This window comes from Eucyclogobius newberryi, unplaced genomic scaffold, assembly GCF_026437365.1.
Source record: "Eucyclogobius newberryi isolate DKJ021-1_F unplaced genomic scaffold, fEucNew1.0.hap1 SCAF_22, whole genome shotgun sequence".
NCBI lineage: Eukaryota > Metazoa > Chordata > Actinopteri > Gobiiformes > Gobiidae > Eucyclogobius > Eucyclogobius newberryi.
This window is the reverse complement of record NW_027315857.1, coordinates 20261849-20289497: the sequence shown is the minus strand read 5'-3', so window position 1 is coordinate 20289497 and position 27649 is coordinate 20261849. Positions and strand designations below refer to the sequence as shown.

Sequence of the window (27649 nt, the reverse complement as noted above, 5' to 3'; positions counted from 1 at the left end):
CACCCCGTCACGTACCTGCGCCTGAAAAGGAACGGTAAAGTCATACGGAATATTTGCATCGTTGCCGTTTGGCTGGTCTGCGCCAGCATGGTTTTTCTTTACCACCTCAAGAATCTGCTTTTAAATGTGCTCTCTATTTTGATCACAGCTATGCTATCGCTGGTGTTGATCACTTTCTTCTCTGCTAAGGTTCTTTGCGTTCTGATTCGTCCAGCGCCCGGGGAAAGGGGCGGCGACAAGGGGCGAATTGACCGGTCAAAACGCAGGGCATTTTACATGATGACGGCCGTGACAGTGGCATTATGGTTAAAGTTTGGCGTCATGTTCGCTTCCTACTTTGTTTATATGTCTAGAACGCTGGATGAGTTCAAAATGTGTACGTTCGCGGTCTCTGTCCAGTGGCTGAACACGCCCAGTAGTGTCGTGCCTCCACTGCTATTTCTACATCGTCAGAAGAGCTGAATGACACGGGTGGTCCCATGCCCCCCCCTCAGTTAAAAACATGTGCAAAAGGTTAAATCCCCCAGTTACAGTAGTAGAAAGATGGGCCCCCGGGCACTGCACACGGGCCCTTTCTCCGGCAATATAGTGTACTTAACCCATAAATCACAGAATTATGTCTGTAAAATCCAAATGGTTGTAAACAGTGATTGATTTAATGTAATAAATAAATAAATAAATAAATAAATAAATAAATATATATATATATATATATATATATATATATATATATATATATATATATATAATATCTATATAAAGATAGAAAATAGATCCATTCCTTTTCAGGACAAAGAATGTTTGGAATTACATTGCCTTAAACTTTACAGCGGGTCAAATCAGTTACTTAAACACCCACTGTCTTTTTGAAGGTAGGATTCTTTGGTGGCTGTTTTTGGACGAGTTCCTGCCAAGCTGCTCAGTGTATATTAAATATACGGAGGATGTGAGTCTGGTCACTCCTCTTCTTGTGCTGCAGACAAAGCATTCATTTATTTCATATAAACAAGCTCATTGGTTGTCTATCATTCAACAAAACTTCTTTGACCTAAGAGAAACACTGTTTAGTGCTTTGTACATTGATTTTACAGGGCTTTATTTTTGCACCGCTTCCAAAAATTAAGGCTTTGTTTTGTGAATTGTAAGTACCGGTAACCAATCTGTATTTTAAGAGTTTAATGTAATCACATCATCATACCTAATAAATAAATTATTGATTGTATCAAATCCTGTATGAGCTATTTTTTGTAGTTTGTAGTTTAGCTTTTCATGCCTCACTTTTTTGTGTGGAAAATGACATTAACAGAGAACACATCACAACCAGGAATGCATATAGAATCATATGTTGCATGTGCTACAACCTTATAAAAATAATTCCATACAACTGCTCTACTTTCATGGTGTTTGTTTTTTTACACTTCTATCTCCATTGAAGATGGCGCGCCCGACTAGGAACCTTTAAATAAACATTATCCCACATTAACCAGACAAAATGTTCGATGATAGATCATTAAAACGTTCGGATGTGTACAGAATATTTCAGCAATTTTTCTCAGTGGAGGCAGCGTCACTTGGACCACTTCACCTTCCACGTGGCTGCGATGGAGATGAAGAGTCAGTGGGCAGTAGTTAAGCACTTTTATCCCTCGACTGGTCCACACAAATGACACGTCGACACCCTAACCTGTGTGTGGCGCTACCTGGCAGCGGTTCACCCGGACTTCATTTCATTAATAATCATGTCTCCATTTCTTTTAGGGTGCATGGAATAGTCTCTCTCTTTTCGCCTTTGTAATCACGTCCTTTTGCAGCCTCTCAGCGTCTATGCGTTCTGATTCGCCCTGGTCCAGGGAAAGGGGGCGGGAACATAGCGGAAGTTGACCTATGGAAGAAGAGAAGGCCTTTTACACGGTAGCGGTGATTTCCAGGGTTGCTGTTTCGGAGAACCTGTGGAATTTTGATAACTCTGACCATAACACTTAAGTGATAAATACACGACATTTAACCATGAAAAAAATACCGTAGCATGATACATCTCCTTTAAACATGTCTCCAAAGCCAAGTTAGGCAATAGAAATATCTATAATCAAATAATGTCATACTGTGGAACATTCCAAGCAATGCAATAATATTTCTGTTTAGACAAGCATGTTCTTTTGTATTTACATTTAGGTCTGATTCTTGAATTGCATTTATTTCCCTTCTAAAATAGCTACAACTATATTACAACTTGAATAATTTCAATTATTAAAGAAACAAATAATTTTGACCCTATCTGCATGAAAAGCCTATGGCGCTTTTTTTTTTTTTTTTTTAGAAAGAAGGGCTTTCGTGTCCTTTATTTAAACAGTTTGGCACCACCTTCTGGCCAATAGGAGCATGTGTCAGAACCTCAGCCTCTGGGAACACATTATTTGCCTACTGTGTATGATATATTATGTCAAATCGACTTTTAGGAGCTTTTAGCCATGTTAACAATATTACTGTGAGAACTTCACTGCTTTACTCACTTGAGACTATGAAAAACATTTGACTGTAAACGGGAACAGGCTGCAAACCCCACGGTCAAAGTGGGAAACAACTCCAAAGTCCCTGTGATACAGACTGACAGAATAATGGCAAACCAAGCAGACTGCGGTGGTGGATAAACAGCAGAGGAAAGCTGTTGTGGTTGACATGGCAACACCAAGTGATGGCAACATCCGGAAAAAGGAACACGAGAAACTGGAGAAATACCAAGGGCTCAGAGAAGAACTGGAGAAGGCCTGGAGTGTGAATGTGGCGCCCATGGTCATCGGAACTCTCGGAGCAGTGACCCGCAAACTGGAGGAATGACCCGACAACTGGAGGAATGGCCCCCAAACTGGAGCAGAGGCCCCCAAACTGGAGGAGTGGTTACAGATCTCAGGAAAAACATCAGACATCTCGGCCCATTAAAGTGCAGGAGCAGCAAAGACACTGAAGAACCCTCACAGACTTCTGGTAGAGGACTCGCGGAGGGGGAGAAGGGAATTTCTATTTTGTATATATATATTTGTGGTTTACAGAAAACCAAATGTAAAATATAATAATAATTGATGTACTAATTATCTGAAAAAGCCCAGTTTATCTTGATTATTATCATATTGACCTACTACTTTGTCTTTGCTGAAGTCTCGAGTGGTTAACATTATGTAACCTGCCATAATGTGTGAAACATGCAAACGATCATGCACCTCAGCGCGTGTGTTGAGTGAAGTCTACGCCTGCACCGCCAAATTAAGAGCACAAATTTGCCTCTTTGCCCTTTGTTGGAAGTGAAGCATGCAAAGCGTCCACAGTCCGGCAGCTTTCTGAGAGCTGAGGAACCGAAGACGTTTGAAAGGTTTGGTGATTTTAAATGTACATTATATTGATGTATACACTGTTTTGATTTTTTCCTCCCCTCTGCCGCTTTCTTTATTTAGTGCTTTTCACGGATAAAATGTGCTTTACAAAAGAGCAGCTACAATAGAATTATAGCAACAATTACAAAATAAGACCCAGTCAACTGACAGCGTTTTAAAACAAATGCGTTTTCAGTACAATGTGGAATGTTGATGTGACAAAAGTAGTTTAAACAGTGAATAAGAATGGTTTAAATAAGGAGCAGTGTGTGTTACACTGTGTTTACGCACCGGGTAAAGAACACCTCGCCACACAGTGAAGTGGTATTAGACTACACATTATTAAGATTTTACATATACATACAACATAACATTTTGCCTAGTTGTCCCCAGTTTGACATTTTTTATGACGTTTATAATTGCACTTCATGGGCACAAATATGACATAGAGGTAAACAGTTACCTAGCAACCATATTATAAACAAGGGCCAAAATCAATGTAAGATATTTAACAATTATGATTTGACAATAAATATGACCTTTTGTTTTGTTGAATGATTGTTTAAAGTGTCAGAAGATTGTGTCACTTACGTACGCGTCAAATCAACTGCACGTCGCTTTTTGATGACATCACAGAGAGATTCTGGAAGAGAGGAATACGGTGTGTACTCCCCTACATAACGCAAGCCTTTAATTAACCATTGCTTGTGCCATTTGTGGCTGCTTTTAAATCTTCTCACTCAGATGACCAACTCCAGCTTGGACCCGCCGCCGTACCAGTGCTACCTTTCCATTGAGAATGATGTCATCTTCACTTCCTGGTTCGTGATGTACCTCCTCTTCCTGCCTGTTTTCCTGTTCGTCCTCTACATCGGCTTCAACAAATGCACAACCTCTCGGTCCTCTGCGTCAGGAGGCCTCAGCCACTCTGACGTCTTCACCCTCAACATGGTCTCCATGGAGATGACTAGTTTTATTGGGTCTTGCTTTGTTTATTATGGGTTTTTGCGTGACGAGAGTGAACCATTAGAGTTCGGAGCAGACGTTCTCATTGTGACCACCACAGTCGGACAGATGATGTTCCACACTCTCACCTGTGTGGAGCGTTACCTGGCCGTGGTCCACCCTGTCACCTACATGGGGCTGAGGCGAGGGGGCGGGGTCACCATCAGGAACATCGGCGTTGGTGTGGTTTGGATCTCAAGCCTCTTTTTCTGCATTCTCGGCTTTCTCTCTTCTTCCACCAACGTTATAAAAAAGGGGGATTTTCTAGCTGTTTCTGGTTTTGTTGCGTCCATCGCATCCATGCCGCTGGTGGTTTATTGTAGCGCCTCTGTTCTCCGTATTCTGATTCGTCCAAGGCCGGGGGCGGGGACAGGTGGCAGATTGACCAGTCAAAGCGCACCACTGTTTACACCATGTTGGCCATACACGGAGGACACGCCTACCTGGAATTAAGTTGAACCACATCTAGCGGAAATGATACGATTCTGGCCCAGAGCACGAAATAAACTATATGTATTTGAACACTATTATTATGAGGTATTTGTATGTGTTGAATAAATACTGCCAAAAAAGTGAGTTTAAATGATGTGTTGAAGTGAATTATGTTTAACTAGGGTTTCATCAATATTACTCAAGACACAACTGTATATTTTTAACTTGTTGTATAGAACAGAGCTTTTTTGAAACGTTGATGTTATAATATATATGTTGTTTAGCTTAGTTTAACTCTGTAACCTTTTTTTAATCTATATATATATATATATATATATAGTGGAAGTTTGTACGTTTCTGCCAGACTTCCTGTTTGTTTCATAAACTGTAGACCAGGACTAGACAGTGGGAAAAAATATGTTTAATTACACACTTTATTAAATTTTTTCGCACACAAATAAATACAAAATGTCCACAGTGAACTGCTCAGACTATAATCCGGTTTCTGCTGATAATGACACGAACACGCTTTGCTGTCGTAGAAATGATCAAAATAGACGCAGACTCTGGATGTCGAACGCAGAGGACGTTTCTTTAGCATCAAACGGACACACAAACACACACACATAAGGTTAGAAATGTAATTCATGTCAACATTAGCGTCGTCACACAAACACCAATCTCTAGAAAGACAGACTCATTCTCCGGTTAAGTATCTACATCGTGCAAACATTTCTAAACACGCCGTCAGGGATTAGCCATCTGTAAATCGATCTGTCCAGTCTGTGGCCGCTCTACTTGCAGCCAGTGAGTTTGCCCGCTCGGTGCAAAAACAGCAGCGGCAGCACCAGACTACAGGGCAGAGAAGTCCAGATGGAGGAGATAGATACCACACACATATCGAGCCCAGGGACGAAGGATAAGCTGTTGTGTATGACAGTGGCTGCCAGCCTCAAGAGTAGAGCGCTGAGTATGGCCACGACGGTGTAAACAGTGGAGCGCTTTGATTGGTCGATCTGTTTCTTGAGACCGCCCCGCTCCCCAGGCTTTGGACGCATCAGAACAAGGAGAACATAAACGCTACAATAAGTGATTAAAGGCACGAGGGGGAGTGACAGGAGAAGGCCCGACAGGGAGTAAAACACATTGTTTTCTACAAATCGATAGAGTAAAGTGTAAACCACACTAAAGACCCAGGTGAAAGTAACACTGATGTTTCTAAGGATGACCCCGCCCCCTCGCCTCAGCCTCATGTATGTAACAGGGTGAACCACGGCTAGGTAGCGCTCCACACAGGTGAGAGTGTGGAGCAGCATCTGACCAGTCATGGTGCTGAGGACCGTGTCTCCCCCGATAGATGCTGCTTCACCATTCAAAGTTAAGAAACCGTAACAGATAAAGCAACACCCGACGACACAGCATATCTCCATGGCAACCATGTTGAGGGTGAAGACGTCGGAGTGACTGAGGCCTCCTGACGCAGAGGACCGAGAGCTCGTCCATTTGTTGAAGCCGATGTAGAGGACGAACATGAAAACTGGCAGAAAGAGGAGGTACATCACGAACCAGGAAAAAAAGATGTTCCGGCTCGCGATGGACGAGACGCAGTTATCAAAACCACGATGTGGTGTTGAGTTGCTCATCTAAAAAGGAAACGAACACATGATTAAATGAAGCAGAGGTCGATTCTGCCTTTGCCTCCTGTCAGTCAACCACAACCTCCGTCACTATCTTTTGGACAAAACATTTTTTTCTTCTTTAACACAATAATCAACTCAAAACTGAACTGATAAAGCCCTATAAAACATTCCTTGCTTGGTCCAATTTAAATGTCTTTGATTTTAAAAGCTACTAGAGATGCTGACTGAAGATTTAGCAGCGCTCTCACCTCATCGGCCGCTGCTCCTCGCTCTGATGCTCGTAGGACTGTACAGGTGTGGCTGAGGCGAGCATCCATCACTCACGCAAATTCAATTAATTTATGTTTCCAGCACCACAGAGTAATCGACATCGAGCTGCGGTTCAAGCTGCCGGACTTTGCATGAAAAGCGCAAGGTTGTATCTAAAGCAACACGATCCCTTAGGCATTAGATGAATCAGTCAAGTGTGATTTATAGTGTAGGGAGTGAAATTTAAACATTTCAAGTCTATTAATTCAAAAAAGTTTGGGTCGTGAAGGGATTTGAGAGGTTTCCCAGATCATTGCGTAAAATGGACAAAATTTGCAAATAACTTCAACAAGACTCAACACTCAACAATCTTTTTTGGCCAGTGAAATACACCTAAAAAGTCTTACGTCCAATGTTTCACAGTCTGGAAACATTTGGTTCAAATACTTTGCTTTTTCACTGAGATCTTTACATTTAAAGTTCAGAGAGTACAACAGATGGTTACTTGATAGTGTCTTGAAAATTGTCCAAGTAATCTAACAGAATCTTTTTACAAGTCTAAATCACTCAGATCATACTTCTTCCTCACAGTCTCAGAGGAAACAGTGAAGAGTCATCAAGAGCAGAGAGCATGAGGAGTAAACCAGGTCCCTCTGTCTGCTTCATGTTCAGGAAGAAGTTTGCGCCAAATCTGAGTCCCACCTCCTCGTGGCGTGAACAGCCTGTTAGTTTTCCCACATGTCAATCATTCCTTGGTCCTACTGCACACCTGCAGCCTCTTACGTCTCCCTGGCTGCATGAGTGGTTGATATGTCGGTGTGTGTTTAGTGAGTTCCTTCAGTGTACAGGCTGAAGGACTGCAGAGAAAGACTGTGTTCGAGCTCAGAAGAGACAGAAATCTAGGGAAACGAGAGATGTGATGCGATCTGTCGCGCTAATAAACAAGCCCACGTGTAGCAGTGGAGCTGTTGAGTGCTTCTGCACGAGGGTGAGTGTGCGCATGGCAGGCAAGGCAAGGCAAGTTTATTTGTAGAGCACATTTCATACACAAGGCAATTCAAAGTGCTTCACAGCAGGAAAAATGCATTCAAATCACAAAGAAATTACAGAAACAGAAATACAATAAAATTAACTAAATTAAAAATTATCAATCCAACTGATTTTCTAAACTCATAAAATCACAAACAAAAGAGAAGAGTGCAAAGAAAAAATCCTTTCAGTCATATGCGCAGCTAAACAAAACAGTTTTTAGCTTAGATTTGAACATTGTCAGAGTTGAAGCCTGTCTCACATCTTCAGGAAGACTGTTCCAGATTTTAGCTGCATAAAACTGAAACGCAGATTCCCCATGTTTTGTCCTGACTCTGGGCACCAGCAGGAGGCCGGTCCCTGAGGTCCTCAGAGTCCGAGATGGTTCATATGGCACTAACATATCCAAGATATACTTTGGTGCTAGGCCATGGAGAGACTTGTACACAAGCAGAGCTGCTTTAAAGTCTATTCTCTGAGCCACAGGGAGCCAGTGCAGAGACCTGAGAACAGGACTAATGTGATCATACTTCCTGGTTCTAGTCAGGACCCGAGCAGCAGCGTTCTGGATGTACTGCAGCTGTTTTACAGCTCGTTTGGAGAGACCAGTGAGCAGGCCGTTACAGTAGTCTAATCTACTGGAGACAAACGCATGGATAAGTCTCTCTAAATATGGTTTTGACACTATATTTTTGATTTTGGCAATGTTTTTTAGATGGTAAAAAGCTGCTGATGTTATTGATTTGACGTGGCTATTAAAGTTCAAGTCTGAGTCCATTATTACCCCCAGATTTCTAATTTGGTTTGTAGGTTTTAGAGCGAGACTCTGGAGGTGACCGCTAACACTTTCTCTTTGTTTCTGTGGGCCAAAAACGATTATTTCAGTCTTGTCTGAGTTCAGCTGGAGAAAGTTGTTTTGCATCCACAAACTGATCTGTTGGATGCAGTGACAGAGTGAATCTACTGGTCCATAGTCACCTGCCGATAGTGAAACATAGATCTGAGTGTCGTCTGCATAATTGTGATAGGACACATTTTCACTGCGTATCAACTGACCTAACGGCAGCATGTAGAGGTTGAACAGAAGGGGACCCAGGACTGACCCTTGGGGCACTCCACAGGTCAGGGTCATGTGGTCTGAGACACAGCTACCAATTTCAACAAAGTACTTCCTGTCTTCCAGATAGGACCTTAACCAGTTTAGGACAGTGCCAGTGATGCCCACCCAGTCCTCTAGTCTCTGTAAGAGGATCCCATGATCGACAGTGTCAAAAGCAGCACTCAGATCTAACAGAATTAAGACTGAGGCTTTGCCCGTGTCAGTGTTCAGGCGGATGTCATTTGTCACCTTGACAAGAGCAGTCTCAGTGCTGTGATGAGGTCTAAAACCTGACTGAAAAACATCAAATGAGTTGTTTATTAAGAGGAAATCTGTGAGCTGTTGGTAAACAACCTTTTCAAGGACTTTGCCCAAAAATGGCAGATTAGAGATGGGCCGGTAATGACTCAGTACTGCGACATCAAGACTGCTCTTCTTTAGGAGAGGCTTTATGACCGCAGTTTTCAAAGACATTGGGAATGTTCCAGATTGAAGCGACATGTTAACTATGTGAGTGAATGGTGCTAACAAACTGTTCAGCACACACTTTAGAAATCTGGTGGGTAACACATCAAGGCAGCATGTAGATGAACTCAGACTGGTGATTATCTCATGGACAGTTTTGTCAGTTACTGGTGCAAAGTGAGTTAGCTCTAAGTGTCTTGGTGGTTTTAGGGTAATTTTTTGCATTGTGGGATTTATAGCATTTTTAATGCCCTGAACTTTGTCATTAAAGAATAATGCAAACTCATTACACTTGGATGTGGAAATGAGTTCTAACGGCAGCTGAGCTGGAGGGTTTGTTAATCTGTTTACTGTGGCAAACAGGACACGCGAGTTGTTACTGCAGCTTCCAATTATTTCAGAAAAATATCTTTCCCTAGTTCTACATAAGATTAGGTTGTACATGTTCAGCTTTTCTTTGTAAATCTCTTTTTGAACCTGGAGCTTTGACTTGCGCCATTTCCGTTCGGCCCTGCGGCACTCCCTTTTCTGTGCCCTGACCGAATCATCATTTCTCCACGGCGCCTTCTGCTTATTTTTAACCATTTTAGCCTTTATAGGGGCGATGGTGTCCAGAACATTCAAAACACTAGATGTAACAGAGTTCAACAAATCATTTACATTAGAACATGAGACATTTTCAAAGTTTATCATTTCCATAAACAGTGCACCTGTGCCATCACTTATGTGTCTCCTCTGAACAACTGCAGGACCAACCGGAGGTTGGGGAGAAACAGACAGGTCAAAGAAGACACAGAAATGATCAGACAGAGCAACATCGATCACATTAACATTTGAAATATTTACCCCCTTTGTAATTATGAGATCTAGAGTGTGTCCTTTGCTGTGGGTGGGGCCTCTCACATGCTGAGTAAGACTGAAGGTTTCAAGGACAGCATCAAGCTCTTTAGCGTTTCTGTCACAAATATTATCAACATGCACATTGAAATCACCTGTAATGACCAAACCATCAAAGTCTGTGCATATGACTGAAAGCATCTCAGTAAAATCATCAATAAAACTTTGGCAGTGCTGGGGAGGCTTGTATAAAACAATGAAGAGAATGGATGGAGACCGTTTTAGCTCCATTTTAAAGGATACATACTCAAATGATGAAAACACCCCAAAAGACAACCTGCGGGTAATTATTTCATCTCTAAAGACAGCACAGACTCCACCCCCTTTTTTGTTTTCTCGTGTTTCAGATTCAAACTTAAAGTTGGGTGGAGCAGATTCTATCAGAACTACATTTCCTGTGTTTTTGTCAAGCCATGTTTCAGTTAAAAACATAAAATCAAGATTATAAGAAGAAATAAAATTATTAATTAAGAGAGATTTGTTACACAAGGATCTGACATTTAGCACAGCAAGTTTCAGACTAGTTTCAGTGGGACTGGGCTTTATCTTTTCACAGGGAATATGAATCACATTTCTCAGATTGGGCCTGACTCGCATTTTGTTTTTCCATCTGTGTGATGATGTGACTACAGAAATAGCACTAGGGGGGGCTCTTTTTACATAGGGCCCCGGGTTGGTTTGATTTTTAATGTGACAATAAGTCCCGGCAACGCTGAGACCCAGTGCATCCTAGCTATGGGAGATACCAGGTAAAAGGCGAGGTTGGATGGGTGGTGGGGCTTTTGTAGCCAAGGAGAGTTTGGGACCAGGTGAGAGGCGAGGGGGGATGGGTGGTGGGGCTTTTGTTGGTGTAGTCGGCATAGCCCTTGCTATATTGGGCGTGAGTGGAGCCATCTTAATGCCTGATTTGATCATACTTTCAAAATGGCTGGGAAGGCCCATGGGTGAGAGTGGAGATGAGAAGGAGAATGATGAATCTTTAGTGGGAGTAGATGTTGCCCCTGCAACATCTAGGGCTGGTGTGAAGGCAGGGGCGATGACAGGGATGTTGTTGGGCTTGTCACAGATGGGTCCAAGGCCTTTGAAGATTGTTCCTTTGCTGGAGGCGGTGGAGGTGAATGTGGAGCAGCTGGAGCTGAATCCTTTGCTGGTGGTGGTTGAGCAGCTGCTGATGAATCCTTTGGTGGAGGCTGAGGTTGTGGTGCTTTTGATGTTGAAACATTGGCTCGGTCTCTGGCTGAGGGAGCAGGAATTCTTCTCTCATTCCTCTCTTCTCTAACTATCTGCTCAGGACCCTGTCCAGGCCCAGTCCAATGCCTCAGAGCGTGGAGCAGGTTCTCTGTCAGCACCCTCACTCCACCTCTGCATAGGTGGGGGCCATTTCTCTTAAACAGGTCCTCTCGTTTCCAGAATAGATAGAAGTTCTCAATGTAGTGTAGTTCTCTCGGGGAACACTCTTTGGACAGCCATGTGTTCAGCTGAAGAAGCCGGCTAAACTTGTTTATCCTCCTGTCGATGTTTGGAAGAGGTCCACTTATGAATGTTTTGATTTCCATTTTATCAAGCACGTCGAATAACTTCAAGAAGTCTTTTTTCAAAACTTCAGTCTGTTCCCACCGCATGTCCACTGCACCCACGTGCACAATCAGCTGTTTAGCTCCTCCATGCTTAGCCATAATATTTGGAAGGAGTGACGTTATCTCAGAAACAGTGGCGCTTGGAAATGAATGTGTGTTTATCTTTTCATGCGTCATGTGACTTAACGCGCCGTCCCCAACTAAAATAATCTGCGTGACCTTGGCAGATCCTCCTCGCTGTATTTTGGCCACGTCATCTTTCCTTTTTTCATTTAATTCCATCTCTGAAAGTGGTAAAAATCTTGCATGCACACTTTTCTAAAAGGGACTAACAGTCGCTTGAGTTCTCAAATTAGCGAAAAACCATTTATTATTCCATTACAGTTTTTTATGATTGAATAAACACTAAAATCGAAGGTTTTGCCCAATTATCAAAATCTTACACTCCAGGAGCAAAACTCGGCCTCAGATTTGCTCCACTGTAACACAATAAGTCAGTTCACACTTTGTGTGGAACAACACACACAGTGATTTACAACACTGAACACAGTTGTATGTATTTAGACACAGAAGTATATCAAGATTTCACTTCCTTGTAATTCTAAAGCACTGACTGTCAAATGACCACACCCATGTGCCAAATGACCACACCCATGTGCCAAATGACCACACCCATGTGCCACATGACCACACCCATGTGCCAAATGACCACACCCATGTGCCAGCTCATTGAACACTGTCATCAGGTGACCAAACACAACATCGCTTAATTGTAGACACACCAATCAGGTTTAAGCACTGTAAAAATGCAGCAAGTGAGTTCACCAAACTGAACCAAAATGGAAGGAAGAGGAAGAGTGAGGATGAGAAGGAGGAAGAGGAGGAGGTGCCGGAGGGAGAGGGGGGGGAATTTGGGGGGGGTCCTTTTTGTACCGGATAAAATGTAATGTTCATGAAAACTGGGAAGTGTTTTCTTTTTTTTGCCATGTTGGCTTGAGGATAGAACTAATCAATGACATGGTCAACAGCATTAGTCTTGTGTCCTGTGTGGTGTCTACAGTAACACATACATGTGTGTATAGTGTTCACTGTGTGTATTGTTTTGCGAAATTTGAGCAGACATTGTGTTTCCAGTTGTGCAAATCCGAGCCATGTTTTATAAATTCTCTGTGTACTTCACCCACACGACTCTGTGCACTTAGAAGCAGGATTAGCCAAAAGTGTTTAAGGTTTTCAACAGCAGTGTAACTGGTGTGTAACTGGTGTGTAACTGGTGTGTAACTGGTGCAAACATAGTTAAGTCATATGCAACATGTATGTTTCATTTTGTAAAGAAGCTAAGGTGTTTTGCTAATTGGGTTTGTGGTTGTTCTAATTGTGTGTAAGGTTTTGCTAAATAAAACATCCATCCATCCATCTTCTGCCGCTTTATCCGGGGCCGGGTCGCGGGGGCAGCAGTCTGAGCAGGGACTCCCAGACTTCCTTCTCCCCAGACACTTCCTCTAACTCCTCCGGGGGGATCCCGAGGCGTTCCCAGGCCAGCCGAGAGACATAGTCTCTCCAGCGTGTCCTGGGTCTTCCCCGGGGCCTCTTCCCGGTGGGACATGCCTGAAACACCTCCCGAGGGAGGCGCCCAGGAGGCATCCGAAACAGATGCCCGAGCCACCTCAGCTGGCTCCTCTCGACGTGGAGGAGCAGCGGCTCTACTCCGAGCTCCCCCCGTGTGGCCGAGCTCCTCACCTTATCTCTAAGGGAGCGCCCAGCCACACGGCGGAGGAAACTCATTTCGACCGCTTGTATCCGCGATCTTGTTCTTTCGGTCACTACCCAAAGCTCATGACCATAGGTGAGGGTAGGAACGTAGACCGACCGGTAAATAGAGAGCTTTGCCTTTCGGCTCAGCTCCCTCTTTACCACAACGGTCCGATGCAGCGACTGCATCACTGCAGCCGCCGCACCGATCCGCCTGTCGATCTCACGCTCCATCCTTCCCTCACTCGTGAACAAGACCCCGAGATACTTGAACTCCTCCACTTGGGGCAAGGACACCCCACCCACCTGGAGAGGGCAAGCCACCTTTTTCCGGTCGAGAACCATGGCCTCGGATTTGGAGGTGCTGATTCTCATCCCAGCCGCTTCACACTCGGCTGCAAACCGTCCCAGTGCATGTTGCAGGTCCGGGTTTGATGGAGCCATCAGGACAACATCGTCTGCAAACAGCAGAGATGAGATCCTGTGGTCCCCAAACCGGACACCTTCCGACCCCTGACTGCGCCTAGAAATTCTGTCCATAAAAATTATGAACAGAACCGGTGACAAAGGGCAGCCCTGGCGGAGTCCAACATGCACTGGGAACAGGTCTGACTTACTGCCGGCAATGCGAACACAGCTCCTGCTCCGGTCATACAGGGACCGGACAGCCCTGAGCAAAGGGCCCCGGACCCCGTACTCCCGGAGCACCCCCCAAAGGACACCCCGAGGGACACGGTCGAAAGCCTTCTCCAGATCCACAAAGCACATGTGGACTGGTTGGGCAAACTCCCATGAGCCCTCGAGCACCCGATGGAGGGTATAGAACCGGTCCAGTGTTCCACGACCGGGACGAAAACCACTCTGCTCCTCCTGAATCCGAGGTTCGACTATCGGTCGGATTCTCCTCTCCAGTACCTTGGAATAGACCTTACCCGGGAGGCTGAGGAGTGTGATCCCTCTGTAGTTGGAACACACCCTCCGGTCCCCCTTCTTGAACAGAGGGACCACCACCCCGGTCTGCCAGTCCAGAGGCACGGTCCCCGAACGCCACGCGATGTTGCAGAGACGTGTCAACCAAGACAGTCCTACAACATCCAGATACTTTAGGTACTCAGGGCGGATCTCATCCACCCCCGGAGCCCTGCCACCGAGGAGTTTGCGAACAACCTCAGTGACTTCAGCTTGGGTGATGGATGAGCCAGCCTCCGAGTCCCCGGTCTCTACTTCCTCTTCGGAAGACGTGACTGAGGGATTAAGGAGATCCTCAAAGTATTCCTTCCACCGTCCGACGACATCCCCAGTTGAGGTCAGCAGGCCTCCACCCGCACCGTAAACGGTGTTGGTGAGACACTGCTTCCCCCTCCTGAGGCGCCGGACGGTTTACCAGAATTTCTTTGGTGCCGACCGATAGTCCTCCTCCATGGCCTCCCCGAACTCCTCCCAGGCCCGGGTTTTTGCCTCTGCGACAGCACGAGCCGCGGCTCGCTTGGCCTGCCGATACCCGTCGATGACCTCCGGAGACCTACAAGCCAGAGTGGCCTGATAGGCCTCCTTCTTCAGTCTGACGGCATCCCTTACTTCCGGTGTCCACCACCGGGTTCGGGGGTTGCCGCCACGACAGGCACCGGAGACCTTGCGACCACAACTCCGAGCAGCCGCATCAACAATGGAGGCGGAGAACATGGTCCACTCGGACTCAATGTCCCCAACCTCCCCCGGGACATGGGAGAAGCTCTCCCGGAGGTGCGAGTTGAATACCCTACTGACAGAGGGCTCCACTAGACGTTCCCAACAGACCCTCAAAATGCGCTTGGGTCTGCCAAGTCTGTCCGGCTTCCTCCTCCGCCAGCGGATCCAACTCACCACCAGGTGGTGATCGGTTGACAACTCTGCCCCTCTCTTCACCCGAGTGTCCAAGACACGCGGCCGGAGGTCTGATGACACGACAACAAAGTCGATCATTGACCTCCGGCCTAGGGTGTCCTGGTGCCATGTGCACTGATGGACACCCTTGTGCTTGAACATGGTGTTCGTTATGGACAATCCGTGGCTAGCACAGAAGTCCAATAACTGAACACCGCTCGGGTTCAGATCGGGGAAGCCGTTCTTCCCGATCACCCCTCTCCAGGTGTCACTGTCATTGCCCACGTGGGCGTTGAAGTCCCCCAGTAGAACAACGGAGTCCCCGGTCGGTGCACTGTCCAGTACCCCTCCCAAGGACCCCAAGAAGGCCGGGTACTCTGCACTGCTGTTCGGCCCGTAGGCCGCCACAACAGTGAGAGACCTGTCCCCCACCCGAAGGCGGAGGGACGCGACCCTCTCGTTCACCGGGGTAAACTCCAACACGTGGCGGCTGAGCTGAGGGGCTATCAGCAAGCCCACACCAGCCCGCCGCCTCTCCCCGCGGGCAACACCAGAGAAGTGGAGCGTCCAGCCCCTCTCGAGGAGATGGGTTCCAGAGCCCAAACTGTGCGTGGAGGTGAGGCCGACTATATCTAGTCGGTATCGCTCAACCTCCCGCACAAGCTCAGGCTCTTTCCCCCCCAGCGAGGTGACATTCCATGTCCCCAGAGTTAGTCTCTGTGTCTGGAGATCTGGTCGCCGAGGCCCCTGCCATCGACTGCCGCCCAGATCTCTCTGCACCGGCCCCTTATGGATCCTCCTGCGGGTGGTGGGCCCACGGGAGGGCGGCCCCACGTCGCTCTTTCGGGCTGTGCCCGGCCGGGCCCCGTGGGGTAAGACCCGGCCACCAGGCGCTCGCCATGGAGCACCCATCCCAGGCCTGGCTCCAGGATGGGGCCCCGGTGACGCCGATCCGGGCGACGTAAACGGCCTTGTTCGTGTCGTCGTCATAAGAGGTTTCTGAACCGATCTTTGTCTGACCCGTCACCTAGGCCCTGTTTGCCTTGGGAGACCCTACCAGGGGCATGAAGCCCCCGACAACATAGCTCCCGGGATCATTCGGGCACTCAAACCCCTCCACCACGTTAAGGTGTCGGTTCAAGGAGAGGAATAAATAAAACAAAACAATCAAAATTGTGTTTATTCAATCGTAAAAACTGTAACTGATGAAGTCAATCTTCAAATTTTCACATGTTGAAAACAACATGGAGGACATGATATAAAAGTGTACATATTGTACTTGACACAGAGTGACAGTGTGAGGCTCTAGTGTCTGCTGCAGAGCTGTCCAACATTAAGACTTTACTTTCAGGGATCATTTCTATAGGTTGTGACTTCGCAAATGTGTTTCTAAAGAGTTTGGTCTTGCTGATCACGATGAAGAGTTGGTGATACTTCTTCCTGAACATGAAGCAGACAGAGAGACCTGGTTTACTCCTCATGCTCTCTGCTCTTGATGACTCTTTACTGTTTCCTCTGACACTGTGAGGAGGAAGTATGATCTGAGTGATGAAGATTTGAAATATGAAGTTTTTATCAATTTCTAGAGGATGTCTTGAAAATTGTTCAAAAACTCTTTCCGTTGTACTCTCTTAACTTTAAATATAAAGAAGTTAGTGAAAAAGTAAAGTATTTTAACCAAATGATTCTAGACAGTGAAACACGTCTCCAGAGTGACACATAGTGGTGTGTTTTAGTACTACAACATCCACAGTGGTTTGAACCACATCATATGTGCTGTGGTCACCAATAAAATAGCATCACATTTGAGTTGTATTATTGATGCATTTGTGCTTCTAGACCAGGACTGTTCAGTTTAAGTTTACAGAGGAAGGACACAACACCCACGACTGTCACTACATTTAGAGAACACAATATCACACTTTATAATCCAGTTAATATAATAAAATCACTATTTATAGATTTGTGAGAGATGCACATTTTTCTTCCTGGCTTTTTTGTAAAGTTACGTTTGTAAACATTTTGTATTTTGCCTTTTACACAAGTATGTGTAAAATTACATTTTACTGCACTCACTCAGTGGGATGCTGCGCTTATTTCAAGCATCTCAATGATTTAGATTTTTTCTTTGATCAAATCTATGTCACTCAGATCATACTTCTCCCGTCACAGTGTCAGAGGAAACAGTGAAGAGTCATCAAGAGCAGAGAGCATGAGGAGTAAACAAGGTCTCTCTGTCTGCTTCATGTTCAGGAAGAAGTATCACCAACTCTTCATCGTGATCAGCGAGACCAAACTCTTTAGAAACACATTTCTCAAGTCACAAACTATAGAAATGATCCCTGAAAGTAAAGTCTTGGTGTTGGACAGCTCTGCAGCAGACACTAGAGCCTCACACTGTCACTCTGTGTCAGAAGGTAAACATGTCATCACAAGATTCTAACACTCCATCTTTCCATCTTCTTCCGCTTTATCCGGGGCCGGGTCGTGGGGGCAGCAGTCCAAGCAGGGACTCCCAGACTTCCTCCTCCCCAGACACTTTCTCCAACTCCTACGGGGGGATCCCGAGGCGTTCCCAGGCCAGCCGAGAGACATAGTCCCTCCAGTGTGTCCTGGGTCTTCCCCGTGGCCCCTTCCCGGTGGAATATGCCCGAAACACCTCCCCAGGGAAGAACCCAGGAGGCATCCGGGCCACTCTCGACGTGGAGGAGCAGCTGCTCTACTCCAAGCTCCCCCCGTGTGGCCGAGCTCCGCACCCTATCTCTAAGGGAGCGCCCAGCCCCCCGGCATCACTGCAGCCGCTGCACCGATCCGCCTGTCGATCTCACGCTCCATCCTTCCCTCACTCGTGAACAAGACCCCGAGATACTTGAACTCCTCCACTTGGGGCAAGGACTCCCCACCCACCTGAAGAGGGCAAGCCACCTTTTTCCGGTCGAGAACCATGGCCTCGGATTTGGAGGTGCTGATTCTCATCCCAGCCGCTTCACACTCGGCTGCAAACCGTCCCAGTGCATGTTGCAGGTCCGGGTTTGATGGAGCCATCAGGACAACATTGTCTGCAAACAGCAGAGATGAGATCCTGTGGTCCCCAAACCGGACACCCTCCGACCCCTGACTGCGCCTAGAAATTCTGTCCATAAAAACTATTACAGTTTTTTACGATTGAATAAACACAATTTTGATGGTTTTGTTTTATTTAGCAAAACCCTACACACAATTAGCACAACCACAAACCCAATTAGCAAAACACTTTAGCTCCTTTGCAAAATGAAACACTCTTGTAAAAACGACACACTAATTGATCAAAACCATATTTTTTTACCATATGAAACACACACATTGCATATGACTTAACTATGTTTGCACCAGTTACACACCAGTTACACACCAGTTACACACCAGTTACACTGCTGTTGAAAACCTTAAACACTTTGGGTTAATCCTGCTTCTAAGTGCACAGAGTCGTGTGGGTGAAGTACACCGTGAATTTGCAAAACATGGCTCGGATTTGCACAACTGGAAACACAATGTCTGCTCACACTTTTTGCAAAACAACACACACAGTGAACACTACACACACTTGGATGCTTTACTGTAAACAGCACACAGGACACAAGACTAATGCTGTTGACAACGTCATTTATTTTTTTCCATAATATACTCCAACCAACATTTTGAAAAAAAAAGAAATATCCCAGTTTTTAATGAAAATAACATTTGATCCAGGACAAACAAGAATCCCCCCCAAAAAGAAAACACAGAACAGAAATTGCTATTGTTCGTCTCTTCTCCTAGCTGGATCTGGCCAGAGAATTTCATCCACATCACAGGCGATATCCTCATTCCCAAAGCAGCGTGGAAAGAATCGCCCTGAATGTCGAATCCACCCCTGTATGGCTGTGGCCTCAATCTGGCCACAGGCCTCCTCCATGGCCTGGATGAGGGGTACCCGAGTCAGGGGGTGCAGATCGTAAACCTTCCACCGCCATGCCGAGAAAAAATCTTCAATTGGGTTCAGAAATGGAGAATATGGTGGCAGGAAAAGGACTGTGAAATGTCGGTGCTGCGTGAACCAGTTCTGAACCAGAGCAGAGCGGTGGAATGAAACATTGTCCCAGGTGACAATGTATTGCATTTGTTCCATGTTATTTATGATGGTGAGGTTGTATACTCTGTCTAAAAATGTAAGAATGTGAGGTGTTTTGTACGGACCCATGTTGGCATGGCGGTGGAGGACCCCATTCTGGGTGATTGCAGCGCAAAGGGTGATGTTACCCCCACGTTAGCACGGGGACAATGATAATTGCCCTCTGGCCAATGACATTTCTTCCTCTCCTTCTCACCTTTGAGAGGTTGAACCCCGCCTCGTCAATATAGATATACTCATGCTGAATAGCCTCAGCCTCCATTTGTAAAACTCTCTAAAATACAGTGAAAGAAAAGATTGTGTAGTTTAGCATATATTTAGTGTACAGTAAATTTACATGTAAAAAAAAGGTTCTGTGTGCAGAATGCAACATCAGAGTGCTAAAGTGAACAATACATACCTCCACATACTCATGCCGCAGCTGTTTGACTCTCAAAAGGCACTCGGTACATTTGTTTTATTTGTACCCGATTTGCTTTCAGGATACGAGCTATGGTGGACAGACTGACAACTGATTTGGTCTTCAATAATTTTGGCCTGGATTTCACAAAGCCTGATGGCATTATTTGCCAAAACCATGTTAACAATCTCCCTCTCCTGCAGTGGTGTGAAAAGGGGAGCCCTTTCTCCTCATTGTCCTTGACCCTCAATCCTATATAGAACAAAATACATGTAACCAACTGTACAATGTCACAGAAAGGGTTATCAAAAGTACTGAAATGAGGTGCATACAATAAGAAGCTGTAAATAAGTTGTTGTTTTTACCTGTTTTGCAGTTTGAATGTCCTTATGACAGATGTCACGGTGAATCTGCTGAGTTTTGGCTGGACTCTCAGTCCAGCCTCCCTCAGCGTCAATCCATGGTTCACAACATGGTCCACAAGAGTTGCGCGAATTTCATTGCTCAATGTTGGACCTCCTCCTGCTTGAAGTCTTCCTCTTCCTTCTTCTTCACACCCCGAGGGACACGGTCGAAAGCCTTCTCCAGATCCAAAAAGCACATGTGGACTGGTTGGGCAAACTCCCATGAACCCTCGAGCACCCGATGGAGTGTATAGAAGCACAGAAGTCCAATAACTAAACATCGCTCAGGTTCAGATCGGGGAAGCTCTTCTTCCCCATCACCCCTCTACAGATGTTACTGTCATTGTCCACATGGGCGTTGAAGACCCCCAGTAGAACAACAGAGTCCTTGGTTGGTGCACTGTCCAGTAGCCCTCCCAAGGACTTCAAGAAGGCCGGGTGCTCTTCACTGCTGTTCGGCCCGTAGGCTGCCACAACAGTGAGAGCCCTGTCCCCCACCCAATTATGTCAATGTGTGATGACCCCTTCATATTATAGTTTTTTTTTGCATAATAGACACTCATTTTTCAACAGTGATTAATGAGTCAAGTTCTGATACAGACTTTAAACTAAAGCTCCATCAGGATGATCTGAAGCAGCATCTGGAGGAGGTTAAGCACAAATGAACTGCCTCATAATCCGTGGCAGTGTCTGGGTCTGGTAAAGCTCAGATAGTTGAAATAGATAAATACTAATATAAAACTGACAAATACAGAAGTCTGTGTGGCTGACTAGTGTTGCATCCGCCCTGGGAACAGGGGATCATGAGATTGAGGCCTGATCAAACCTTGTTGTTCAACCATGTGACATATTCTGTTGTTATGGAATAAATATGCATCATTGAGTAGATCATTTATTTTTTTTGTGTATTGGTGTTATTTTCTCAATAAAACCGGATATCATTTGGTTTGTGACACTAAACTATCTTACATGCATTATATTTTTTAGACCACAAGATGGTGTAGTGGAGCAAATGAAACACCTTATGAGGCGTCGACTCATGTATGGATACAATTGGCTAAAGCCTCAAATGGTTCATGGGGCTTCATTTGGCCATCACTAGGGTGAACTTCAACACGTGGCGGCTGAGCTGAGGGGCTATAAGCAAGCCCACACCAGCACACCGCCTCTCCCCGCGGGCAACACCAGAGAAGTGGCGCGTCCAGCCCCTCTCGAGGAGATGGTTCCAGACCCCAAACTGTGCGTGGAGGTGAGGCCGACTATATCTAGTCGGAATCGCTCAACCTCCCGCACAAGCTCAGGGTCTTTCCCCCCCAGCGAGGTGACGTTCCATGTCCCCACAGTTAGTCTCTGTGTCTGGAGCTCTGTTCATCAAGACTGCCGTCGACTGCCGCCCAGATCACTCTGCACCGGCCCCTTAATATTCTAACGCTTTTGTAGGAAATGTTCAGAATTCCTCTTAAAACTACATGTTTGTAGGTGCGGCTTGAATCCAAAACTTTGACACTTGTGGTTACAGCAGAAGAAATGATCACATAAAATGTGAGGATCTACACATTATGTACATCAGGATCTGTGATTGTGGCAAATATTTCAATCTGACCATTTGTGATGTTGAATTTGCCTTGTACTTTCCCTCCTCGTCACACGAGGGCAGTGTTGAGTCTCCCAATAACAATATCCAGAGGATATTATGTCAATCCAACAGAAATGTGTTAAAACATGTCTTGATAAATGTTAGTTTATGTTTAATTATCAGAAAAAAATTAAAATCAGTCACAAAAGTGCATTATTATTATAATATAACTTAAACTTTGAAATGTTAACAACATCACTTGGTTTCATTGTTTTATTTTCAATTTGCACTTTTTGGTACATTTTCTCCTTTAACTGATGAAGTCAAACTTCACATTTTCACATGTTGAAAACAACATTGAGGACATGATATAAAAGTGTACATATTGTACTTGACACAGAGTGACAGTGTGAGGCTCTAGTGTCTGCTGCAGAGCTGTCCAACATTAAGACTTTACTTTCAGGGATCATTTCTATAGTTTGTGACTTGAGAAATGTGTTTCTAAAGAGTTTGGTCTCGCTGATCACAATGAAGAGTTGGTGATACTTCTTCCTGTACATGAAGCAGACAGAGAGACCTGGTTTACTCCTCATGCTCTCTGCTCTTGATGACTCTTCACTGTTTCCTCTGACACTGTGAGGATGAAGTATGATCTGAGTGACATGGATTAGATCAAAGAAAAAGTTTAAATCATTGAGATGCTTGAAATAAGCGCAACATCCCGCTGAGCGAGTGCAGTAAAATGTAATTTTACACATAATACTTGTGTAAAAGGCAAAATACAAAATGTTTACAAACGTAACTTTACAAAAAAGCCAGGAAGAAAAACGTGCATCTCTCACAAATCTATAAATAATGATTTTATTATATTAACTGGATTATAAAGTGTGATATTGTGCTCTCTAAATGTAGAGACAGTCGTGGGTGTTGTGTCCTTCCTCTGTAAACTTAAACTGAACAGTCCTGGTCTAGAAGCACAAATGCATCAATAATACAACTCAAATGTGATGCTATTTTATTGGTGACCACAGCACATATGATGTGGTTCAAACCACTGTGGATGTTGTAGTACTAAAATACACCACTATGTGTCACTCTGGAGACGTGTTTCACTGTCTGGAAATATCTGGGTCAAATACTTTGCATTTTCTCTAATTTCTTTACATTTAAAAGTTTAGAGAGTACAACAGAGTTAGATTTTTGGACAATTTTTTAGAAACCCTCAAGAAAACATTAAAAAATTAGAATAAACCAAATCTTAGTCACTCAGATCATACTTCTTCCTCACAGTGTCAGAGGAAACAGTGAAGAGTCATCAAGAGCAGAGAGCATGAGGAGTAAACCAGGTCTCTCTGTCTGCTTCATGTTCAGGAAGAAGTATCACCAACTCTTCATCGTGATCAGCGAGATCAAACTCTTTAGAAACACATTTCTCAAGTCACAAACTATAGAAATGATCCCTGAAAGTAAAGTCTTAATGTTGGACAGCTCTGCAGCAGAGACTAGAGCCTCACACTGTCACTCTGTGTCAAGTACAATATGTACACTTTTATATCATGTCCTCCATGTTGTTTTCAACATGTGAAAATGTGAAGATTGACTTTATAAGTTAATGGAATAATAGAGGATTTTTTACTGATTTGAGAACTTAAGCGACTGTAAGTCCCTTTTAGAAAAGTGCGCATGCGCACACTCACCCTCGTGCAGAAGCACTCAACAGCTCCACTGCTACACGTGGGTTTGTTTATTAGCGCGACAGATCCCATCACATCTCTCGTCTCCGCAGATTTCTGTCTCTTCTGAGCTCGAACACAGTCTTTCTCTGCCGTCCTTCAGCCTGTTCACCGAAGGAACTCACTAAACACACACCGACATATCAACCACTCATGCAGCCAGGGAGACGTAAGAGGCTGCAGGTGTGCAGTAGGACCAAGGATTGATTGACATGTGGGAGGATTACTCAGCTGTTCACGCCACGAGGAAATGAGACTCAGATTTGGCGCAAAAAATACTCCATAATTCCTTTAGCATTTCCTACAAAAGTGTTAGAATCTTGTGATGACATGTTTACCTTCTGACACAGAGTGACAGTGTGAGGCTCTAGTGTCTGCTGCAGAGCTGTCCAACATTAAGACTTTACTTTCAGGGATCATTTCTATAGTTTGTGACTTGAGAAATGTGTTTCTAAAGAGTTTGGTCTCGCTGATCACGATGAAGAGTTGGTGATACTTCATCCTGAACATGAAGCAGACAGAGAGACCTGGTTTACTCCTCATGCTCTCTGCTCTTGATGACTCTTCACTGTTTCCTCTGACACTGTGAGGAGGAAGTATGATTTCAGTGGCTAAGATTTACTTAAAAAATGATAAAGATGCATAATTAAATTAACTTGTTAAATAAAATAATATTAGTTAATAAGAAAATTCCTTTGATAAAAAATAGTATCATTGTTTTATACTTTGGTGAGAAAAAACACAATATCTTTTTTGCTCTGCAAAAAAAAAGTAAATATAATATTTTGCAGTATAATGACAAATAATAATAATACAATAACACAACTAAATCAACCAGAAATATACAAAGTGATTTAACTTGAGGACAAAATGTCAGTCATTTCCCTAGATTACTTAACAAGAATTTCAACTCATGAAACAAAGAGATGCTGCAAAAAAAAATTCTATCTTAACAAAACTAAATAGTGATAATTCCATCTTTAGAAGCTTTAGGAACAAAGTGGTGATTGACATGAGAAAAGCTCGGAGTATTTCATTCCCTGGTGGAAGAATCAGAGGAACAGCTCGTACTTTACACTGACCAAGATCCTAAACAAGAACAACACAGAGGCTCAAACATCTAATACTGAAGGTCAGATATCTGATGACCCTGTGGAGATACTTCACTAAATACATACTCTGTGACCTCAGTCCAACAAACAGCCACAGTTTAAATTCACAGAGATCACAGTGAGTCAAACACAAACTGCATTTATAGAACAAACAAATCAAACTGACATTCAACAGAAAAATAGCTTAAGGAAGCACAAAGTTTCTCTGACAGGGCCTTTAACCCATCTGGTTACCGTGCATCTCTAATTGGGAATTTCATTAAATTCCTTAAATTGGATTCCACAAGGCTCTTTATTGCTTGCCTGACCAGCCAGCCCCGCACACATTCTGTGAGAATGCGTCTCGGTCTGGATTCGGACCATTGGGGAGCGTCAAAAAAACTCTCCAGCATGAACCGGTCCAACCACCGCCGCTAATTTCTCAATGGAGAAGGCGGAGCGCGGCTTTAACTGACTTTAATTCACAAGATCTGAAAACGTGCTCGACATTAGCGCGTCCCGCCACTTGCATGACTCCACAGACGATGTTGCTTTGCCTCAAATGCTCCACAGTATGGCATTAAGGCAAGGCAAGGCAAGTTTATTTGTAGAGCACATTTCATACACAAGGCAATTCAAAGTGCTTCACAGCAGGAAAAATGCATTCAAATCACAAAGAAATTACAGAAACAGAAATACAATAAAATTAACTAAATTAAAAATTATCAATCCAACTTATTTTCTAAACTAATAAAATCACAAACAAAAGAGAAGAGTGCAAAGAAAAAATCCTTTCAGTCATATGCGCAGCTAAACAAAACTGTTTTTAGCTTAGATTTGAACATTGTCAGAGTAGAACCTGTCTCACATCTTCAGGATGCATAAAACTGAAACGCAGATTCCCCATGTTTTGTCCTGACTCTGGGCACCAGCAAGAGGCCGGTCCCTGAGGTCCTCAGAGTCCGAGATGGTTCATATGGCACTAACATATCCAAGATGTACTTTGGTGCTAGGCCATGGAGAGACTTGTACACAAGCAGAGCTGCTTTAAAGTCTAGTCTCTGAGCCACAGGGAGCCAGTGCAGAGACCTGAGAACAGGACTAATGTGATCATACTTCCTGGTTCTAGTCAGGACCCGAGCAGCAGCGTTCTGGATGTACTGCAGCTGTTTTACAGCTCGTTTGGAGAGGCCAGTGAGCACGCCGTTACAGTAGTCTAATCTACTGGAGACAAACGCATGGATAAGTCTCTCTAAATCTGGTTTTGACACTATATTTTTGATTTTGGCAATGTTTTTTAGATGGTAAAAAGCTGCTGATGTTATTGATTTGACGTGGCTATTAAAGTTCAAGTCTGAGTCCATTATTACCCCCTGATTTCTAATTTGGTTTGTAGGTTTTAGAGCGAGACTCTGGAGGTGACCGCTAACACTTTCTCTTTGTTTCTGTGGGCCAAAAACAATTATTTCAGTCTTGTCTGAGTTCAGCTGGAGAAGGTTGTTTTGCATCCACAAACTGATCTTTTGGATGCAGTGACAGAGTGAATCTACTGGTCCATAGTCACCTGCCGATAGTGAAACATAGATCTGAGTGTCGTCTGCATAATTGTGATAGGACACATTTTCACTGCGTATCAACTGACCTAACGGCAGTATGTAGAGGTTGAACAGAAGGGGACCCAGGACTGACCCTTGGGGCACTCCACAGGTCAGGATCATGTGGTCTGAGACACAGCTACCAATTTCAACAAAGTACTTCCTGTCTTCAAGATAGGACCTTAACCAGTTTAGGGCAGTGCCAGTGATACCCACCCAGTCCTCTAGTCTCTGTAAGAGGATGCCATGATCGACAGTGTCAAAAGCAGCACTCAGATCTAACAGAATTAAGACTGAGGCTTTGCCCGTGTCAGTGTTCAGGCGGATGTCATTTGTCACCTTGACAAGAGCAGTCTCAGTGTTGTGATGAGGTCTAAAACCTGACTGAAAAACATCAAATGAGTTGTTTATTAAGAGGAAATCTGTGAGCTGTTGGTAAACAACCTTTTCAAGGACTTTGCCCAAAAATGGCAGATTAGAGATGGGCCGGTAATGACTCAGTACTGCGGCATCAAGACTGCTCTTCTTTAGGAGAGGCTTTATGACCGCAGTTTTCAAAGACATTGGGAATGTTCCAGATTGAAGCGACATGTTAACTATGTGAGTGAATGGTGCTAACAAACAGTTCAGCACAGACTTTAAAAATCTGGTGGGTAACACATCAAGGCAGCATGTAGATGAACTCAGACTGGTGATGATCTCATGGACAGTTTTGTCAGTTACTGGTGCAAAGTGAGTTAGCTCTAAGTGTCTTGGTGGTTTTAGGGTAATTTTTTGCATTGTGGGATTTATAGCATTTTTAATGCCCTGAACTTTGTCATTAAAGAATAATGCAAACTCATTACACTTGGATGTGGAAATGAGTTCTAACGGCAGCTGAGCTGGAGGGTTTGTTAATCTGTTTACTGTGGCAAACAGGACACGCGAGTTGTTACTGCAGCTTCCAATTATTTCAGAAAAATATCTTTCCCTAGTTCTACATAAGATTAGGTTGTACATGTTCAGCTTTTCTTTGTAAATCTCTTTTTGAACCTGGAGCTTTGACTTGCGCCATTTCCGTTCGGCCCTGCGGCACTCCCTTTTCTGTGCCCTGACCGAATCATCATTTCTCCACGGCGCCTTCTGCTTATTTTTAACCATTTTAGCCTTTATAGGGGCGATGGTGTCCAGAACATTCAAAACACTAGATGTAACAGAGTTCAACAAATCATTTACATTAGAACATGAGACATTTTCAAAGTTTATCATTTCCATAAACAGTGCACCTGTGCCATCACTTATGTGTCTCCTCTGAACAACTGCAGGACCAACCGGAGGTTGGGGAGAA

At 44.4% G+C, this 27649-nt stretch overlaps 5 non-coding genes and 1 pseudogene across 5 annotated transcripts; 3 read left to right on the top strand and 3 right to left on the bottom strand.

Moving 5' to 3' along the window:
• Positions 1–7258: 7258 nt before the first annotated feature.
• LOC140372280 (small nucleolar RNA U3) lies at positions 7259–7383 on the bottom strand (annotated as a pseudogene).
• A 9325-nt stretch (positions 7384–16708) lies between these two features.
• Positions 16709–16923, top strand: LOC140372272 (small nucleolar RNA U3). Its single transcript, XR_011928607.1, has one exon. It is a non-coding gene; the product is annotated as a small nucleolar RNA U3 (small nucleolar RNA).
• Positions 16924–17515: 592 nt separating this feature from the next.
• LOC140372266 (small nucleolar RNA U3) lies at positions 17516–17731 on the bottom strand. The gene has a single exon (XR_011928601.1). It is a non-coding gene; the product is annotated as a small nucleolar RNA U3 (small nucleolar RNA).
• Positions 17732–22350: 4619 nt separating this feature from the next.
• Positions 22351–22565, top strand: LOC140372274 (small nucleolar RNA U3). Its single transcript, XR_011928608.1, has one exon. It is a non-coding gene; the product is annotated as a small nucleolar RNA U3 (small nucleolar RNA).
• Positions 22566–23164: 599 nt separating this feature from the next.
• LOC140372243 (small nucleolar RNA U3) lies at positions 23165–23379 on the bottom strand. Its single transcript, XR_011928578.1, has one exon. It is a non-coding gene; the product is annotated as a small nucleolar RNA U3 (small nucleolar RNA).
• Positions 23380–24033: 654 nt separating this feature from the next.
• LOC140372275 (small nucleolar RNA U3) lies at positions 24034–24248 on the top strand. Its single transcript, XR_011928609.1, has one exon. It is a non-coding gene; the product is annotated as a small nucleolar RNA U3 (small nucleolar RNA).
• The last annotated feature ends 3401 nt before the right edge of the window (positions 24249–27649 follow it).